The sequence below is a fragment of the Saccopteryx bilineata genome, chromosome 5 (genome assembly GCF_036850765.1).
Source record: "Saccopteryx bilineata isolate mSacBil1 chromosome 5, mSacBil1_pri_phased_curated, whole genome shotgun sequence".
Taxonomy (NCBI): Eukaryota; Metazoa; Chordata; class Mammalia; order Chiroptera; family Emballonuridae; genus Saccopteryx; species Saccopteryx bilineata.
Window position 1 is genome coordinate 165275711 of NC_089494.1, and position 6992 is coordinate 165282702.

A 6992-nucleotide genomic window follows, 5' to 3' on the forward strand; every position below is an offset into this window, starting at 1 on the left:
ACATGCAGGTTCTGTTTAGATCAGGAACTGACTCTCAAATATGTATTTTGTTATAAAACTATGACTTTTGAGATAAATATTCAAGCATTCCTTAAAGGCAGTGATATTTTTTCAACCCAGATAGATCGCAAGAGCAGCCTTCCTGGGCCCTGTCCCAGAGTTTAACTGCCCTAACGTTTACTACATTATGCAACTGTGTGGTTGGGGCTTCAACAAGAGCTGTAATATCCGACAGTCAGTCATATTAAGAATCCATAATTTCACTGAAGAGTTTTGTTGAATTCTGCAACTAATTTAAAAGAGAAAAATCCAAAACACCAGCGAGTTGTTTTGCTAATGTGATACTATCAATTTTCAGTTAATGAATTTTTTGTAAAAGAAATGCCATATATATTCCAGAAAAAAAAGAAAAATCTAGTTATTTTTTTCCATTAGTCTCTTATCATAATAATTATAATTACTGAAGTTTTCTACATTAAAATTGCTGAAAATCATTAAGTAAACCCATCGTGGACATGCTGTCTTATTTCTCCCATCGGTATTCCTAAATCACATCTACGGATAATTTTGTCCAAAAGAACAAAACACCCATAAGTAACAAACTATAGAAATGATCCCTGAAAGTATAGTCTTAAAATACCCACAAGTGTAATGAGAAATCAAACTAAGATTCTGATAAGATATGAGATATAATGAAGGGCTGAAAATATTCAATGTCATCCTAGATGTATTTTATTTTTGTATTATGTGGTTGACCCTTTATAATAAATGATGGAAGTTTGATAAGAGGGGATAATAAATAAATTAAGGTACACTCGAGCACCTTTATATATTTAAATTTATTTTTATTTAATTTTTTAAATTACAGGTTTATATTTAATATTATTTTATATTAGTTTTAGGTGTACAAGATAATGGTTAGACAACCATAATGTTTACAAGTACCTGCTCTAAAATTTCCAGTGCCCACCTGGCACCATACATAGGTATTACAATATTGTTGACTGTATTCCCTAGGCTGTACTTTACATGCTCATGACTATTTTGTAACTATCATTCCATGCACCTCAATCCCTTCACTTTTTTCACCCAGGCCCCTCCTCTTATCCCCTCTGGCAGCCATTAAGCTGTTCTCTGTATCTATAAATCTGTCTCTCTTTTGTTTGTTTATTTTACATTTATATATTCTTTAGATTCCACATAAAAGTGAAATCACATGGTATTTGTCTTTCTCTTACTGACATTTTTCTTAGCATAATACCCTCTAGGTCTATTCATGCTGTCATAAATGGTGAGACTTCATTCTATTTTATAGCTAAGTAATATTCCATTGTGATAGATAAAATGGCTACTCAGTCACCATCTTTTTTTTTTAATTTTATTTTTTTAATGGGGCGACATCAATAAATCAGGATACATATATTCAAAGATAACATGTCCAGGTTATCTTGTCATTCAATTATGTTGCATACCCATCACCCAAAGTCAGATTGTCCTCTGTCACCTTCTATCTAGTTTTCTTTGTGCCCCTCCCCCTCCCCCTTTCCCTCTCCCTCTCTCCCCTCCCCCTGTAACCACCACACTCTTATCAATGTCTCTTAGTTTCACTTTTATGTCCCACCTATGTATGGAATAATGCAGTTCCTGGTTTTTTCTGATTTACTTATTTCACTTCGTATCATGTTATCAAGATCCCACCATTTTGCTGTAAATGATCCGATGTCATCATTTCTTATGGCTGAGTAGTATTCCATAGTGTATATGTGCCACATCTTCTTTATCCAGTCATCTATTGATGGGCTTTTTGGTTGTTTCCATGTCCTGGCCACTGTGAACAATGCTGCAATGAACATGGGGCTGCATGTGTCTTTACGTATCAATGTTTCTGAGTTTTGGGGGTATATACCCAGTAGAGGGATTGCTGGGTCATAAGGTAGTTCTATTTTCAGTTTTTTGAGGAACCACCATACTTTCTTCCATAATGGTTGTACTACTTTACATTCCCACCAACAGTGGATGAGGGTTCCTTTTTCTCCACAGCCTCTCCAACATTTGCTATTACCCGTCTTGCTAATAATAGCTAATCGAACAGGTGTGAGGTGGTATCTCATTGCAGTTTTGATTTGCATTTCTCTAATAACTAAAGAAGATGAGCATCTTTTCATATATCTGTTGGCCATTTGTATTTCTTCCTGGGAGAAGTGTCTGTTCATGTCCTCTTCCCATTTTTTATTGAATTGTTTGTTTGTTTGTTGTTGAGTTTTATGAGTTCTAATGGAACAGAATAGAAAGTACAGAAATAAAATCACATATATATAGTCAAATAATTTTTGATAAAGGGGCCAAGAACACACAATGGAGAAAAGAAAGCCTCTTCAATAAATGGTGCTGGGAAAACTGGAAAGCCACATGCAAAAGAATGAAACTGGACTACAGTTTGTCCCCCTGTACAAAAATTAACTCAAAATGGATCAAAGATCTAAACATAAGACCTGAAACAATCAGGTCCATAGAAGAAGACATAGGTACTCAACTCATGGACCTGGGTTTTAAAGAGCATTTTATGAATTTGACTCCAAAGGCAAGAGAAGTGAAGGCAAAAATTAATGAATGGGACTACATCTGACTAAGAAGTTTTTGCTCAGCAAGAGAAACTGATAACAAAATAAACAGAAAGCCAACTAAATGGGAAATGATATTTTCAAACAACAGCTCAGATAAGGGCCTAATATCCAAAATATACAAAGAACTCATAAAACATCTTTCTTAAAAACAGTGCAGGCCTGAAGGAGGAAGAAGGACTTGCCTACTCAGTAATCCAGTTCAGAACTCCCTTGTAGCTGGATGCTAATAAGGATGATTGGATGGATCAGAGTGCAGACAATTTTGAGAAACTGTAGTGGCACTGCCAATCACAAACAGAAGAAGTTATCTTGCAGCTGCCTTTGCCCAAGGCCTATAACAAATCCATACAACTCTGCTCTATCCCTTTCTTGGGGCTGATAACCTTTGTTGGTCTCAGCCCGCCTGCATCCAGGCATTTTCCTTTTGGAACACACTAGCCTCATGTCTTTGGTTTAGCCCACGGTTTCTGCCTTTCATTCTGGTGCCAAAACCCAGGAGGTGTGTGTGCCAGAGATTAGTTGAAAGTCTACCCTGCCCCTGAGAATGATGAAGTTCGCTATCTAGGGAGTAGTGAGCAGTGGCAACTCATCTCAGGCTTACCCGCAGATCCTGCCTCCCTTGCCCAGAGTTGTGGGACTAGTTTCCCCTGACCCTCTGGCCATGTCTCCTGAGCCCACCAAGAAGGGAAACTTCTTTTTCCTGTGTGGAGATGAACAGAAAACTGAACACCAGGACCTACTACCTACTGCCCTCTCATTTTGTTTCTCCACATCCACATCGGGCAGCAATCACATTGGAGTGAGTGAATGTAGCGGGCCTATAAGTGGAAACTTTCCAACCTCTTTTGCATCTCTCATTCCACCATCCAGGATGGTTCCAAAAATCCAACATTGGTCAGGAGTGGTTCCAGGCATTTGCATCTGCTGGATTGCCCTATGGGGATGCCTGGAAAGAGCCAACCTCCCTTCCCAGTGGGTCTAAGACAGCGGGGATGGCTGCCTTGTGCAAACGCTCACTCCAGTGTCCAGGAAGGTCCATTCCCTCCTTGTAGAGGACTAGAGCTCACCCACCACACATGGGGAGCTCTCAGGCAGCCATCCTCAGGATAATGCTTCTAGGCTGTCTCTTAAAAAATCTCCAGACCCTGGATTTAGTCTAGGATCTCAGACCAAAGTGCCTTATTTTTTACTGCAATACCACTTGGCCTCTGTATGAACTAGACAATTCGTCCAAGTGGCCTGAAAACAGCACTTTGACTTTAACTTTCTGCCTGACCTTAATGATTGCTGCCAGCATAACAAAAAGTGGCCCAAGATCCCCTATTTCCAAGACTTTTTTGCACTCAGGTCACAACCCACTCTCTGTGATTCTTGCTCTCCTTTGCAAATATTTCTCCTCCACTTAAAAACTGAAAGATCACCTTGCTCTGGAGGACCCTTCTAGTGTTTCTTCCTTCAATCTGCTGACCACAGACTGCCCCCGCCTCTGCCTCCTCCTGCTGCCTCTGCTCCTCAACCTCCTGATTCCCAGGATCCCCCCCCACAATCAGAGCCCCTCCCTATTTAGCACCCCACTGAAAATCCTGCTCTCTTTCTCTCATGCTTCACAGAGGCTCTTAAGAGATATACCACTGTAAGGCCAGTAGCTGCGGTCACCATCACAGCCACTTGGCCCATGCAGATTGGCATTTGATTCGGACAAATGGTAATGAATCAACTGAGCCAAGAACTGGTGGGCCATCATCTTTAATAATCCTAGCTCACACCCGGTGGGCGAGAAATACACACAATGGGAAAACACTTCCCTTTCCATTCAGGGCTCCCAAAGCCACTGACTAATCCTAGTATTCCTGGAATCAAAGGTTTCTACCTCACCAGCCTTATTCACCTCTGTTTCCCATCTCTTTCTCTTTGCACAAACTAGCTTCTCCTTCAGCACTCCGCCATCTTGGCTGCCTCTCCTCTGCAATGATGATGGCAGGATCTGAGCGAGAGTGCCCCTGGTCTGCTTTATTTCATAGTGTAGAAATTAAAGCCTTTAAGTCAATATACAAATAAGGAAGTCTCTTATACAAAGCCACTCATCTGAGGCATAAATAGGATTCATCATAAGAGTGCACCACCCCACATCATGCAACAGTCAAGGGTGTGGGGAAAAGCTCAGTTTTGAGAAGATCTTAATATTAAAAGTGTGGGAAAGGCTTAGTCTTAAAACCAAGCCTTAGGCCATAAGGACTTTGCCAGCCTACAGCCTGTCTCCCACACCCAATGCAAACTATAAGCAAGCAAACATATACATCATATTTACAAACTTATTTGACTAAAAACCACCTTAGACCCCTCTAGTGCAGAGGGCAGCTAGTCCTTCCATGAATTTCATTTCCCAGTCCTCATCTGATATCTGGTGCAAATTACAAAAGTTAGAGGATGGCCCTCAAACCCCTTAGTGGGATCTCTTACAACTGACCTTTAAGGTCTTTAATAACTGAGATGAGGAGGCAAAGAAACAGAAGGTAGCTGAATACCAGACACTTGTTGCACACCTATCAAGGGCCCACAGGGACAATGGGGCCAATAGTCTCGAAACGACTGAAATGGACCTCAGGTCAAGGGCTAAAATAACAATAATGTCCTGCTCAGTGTCTGTTTCAAGTGTGCAATGAAGGTCACTGGGCCAGCAAGTGCTCTAATCCTGTCCACCCCCCAAAGCCTTGCCCCTGTTGCAATAGGCCCCATTGGAGGTTGGATTGTGATTGGACATCTCTAGGTAGGACCCCATTCCTTCCTAGGCTGGCTGGTCCCTCCTTTCCAGGCTGAAACGCCTGGTCACTGAGGTGCTTGAGGATGGATGCCCCAACAGTCATCACATCTTGTGAGCCTCGGGTAACTTTGATGATATCAGGTAGGCACATTTCTTTTCTCACTGACACAGGGCAACCTACTCTGCTTTGCCTGAATAAAGGGGTCCCTTAAGGGACTCAGGTATCTCGGTTGTGGGAATTGAGGGCCAGATCTCCCAACCCCGTTGTCTTGCTCCTCTGTCTTGCTCTTTGGAGGCCCAGACCTTTACCCATGTTTTTTAAATGTTTCCCTCATTTTCCACACCACTTCTATGATGAGACATCCTGTCTGAGCTACATGCTACCCTTACTTTCCATACTACCCCTAGGGGACATGCCAGACCCATCAGGACCAGCTAACCTCCTACTCCTCTCACAAACTGCTGGGCATCACTTAACTGAACCTTCCCTGTTTTTTCCCAGCTCCCTGGTACTAGACCTAAAAGATGCTTTCTTTACTCTTCCCTTACAATCTAATTCACAAGACCTCCTTGCCTTTACCTGGACTGACTCTGATACACACCTATTCTAACGGCTCGCTTGGACGATCCTACCCCAGTGGTTCCAAGATAATCTTCACCTCTTTGGACAGGCCCTAGTGACTGATTCATAGGTTTTAGATGTAGGGCCCTGTTGGTCAAATAAGTTTGTAAATATGATATATAGGTTTGCTCACTTATAGTTTGCATTGGATGTGGGGACAGGCTGTAAGCAGGCAGGTTTGTTATAGCCTGAGGCTTAGTCTTTCCCATCCTAAGTGACTTTGTATCAGAGACTTCCTTGTTTGTATATTGGATTAAAGGTTTTGATTTCTACACTACAAAATGGGACAGACTAGGAGCTTGCTCTCTCTCAGTTCCTGAGATTAGCATTAGAGGAGAGAGTAGAGAAAGGAGAGCAGAGAAAGGCCACATGGAGGAGAGGAGAAGCAGCCAAGATGGCAGAATGCTGAAGGAGAAGACAGTTTGTGCAGAGTTTGTGCAGAGAGAAGGAGATGGGCAACAGAGGTGAATAAGGCTGGTGAGGTAGATGCCTTTGATTCTAGGGAACTGAGATAAGTCAGTGGTTTTGGAAGCCCTGAATAGAAAGGGAAGTGTTTTCCCACTGTGTGTATTTGCTTGCCTGCCGGGTGCAAGCTAGGATAAAGATGATGGCCCACCAGTTCTTGACTCCATTGTTTCATTACCATCTGACTGAATCAAATACGAACCTGCATGGGCCAGAAGGCTGTGGCTACTGGCTTTACGGGCCCTCCACCCTTATACAGTACATTGATGATTTACTCCTCTGTAGCCCCTCAGAACAAAATATAAATAATCAAACTGTCCACAGTCTCAACTTCCTTGCAGAACAAGTTTACAGAGTATCTCTAAAAAAAAGTCACAACTTCGTACCGCAATAGTCACCTACCTAAATCTAGCCCTCACCCCACCTCCTGAGAATTACCCTGGACCGGCTCTCCCTCGTCTCTTCCTTGCCAGTCCCCAAAACAAAGCAGGAGATCCTCTCCTTTCCTGGTCTAGTGGGG

The 6992-nt window shown here is 42.2% G+C and overlaps 1 pseudogene; it reads right to left on the reverse strand.

Moving 5' to 3' along the window:
- Window positions 1-530: 530 nt before the first annotated feature.
- On the reverse strand, window positions 531-633 carry LOC136307034 (small nucleolar RNA U3; annotated as a pseudogene).
- Window positions 634-6992: the final 6359 nt, after the last annotated feature.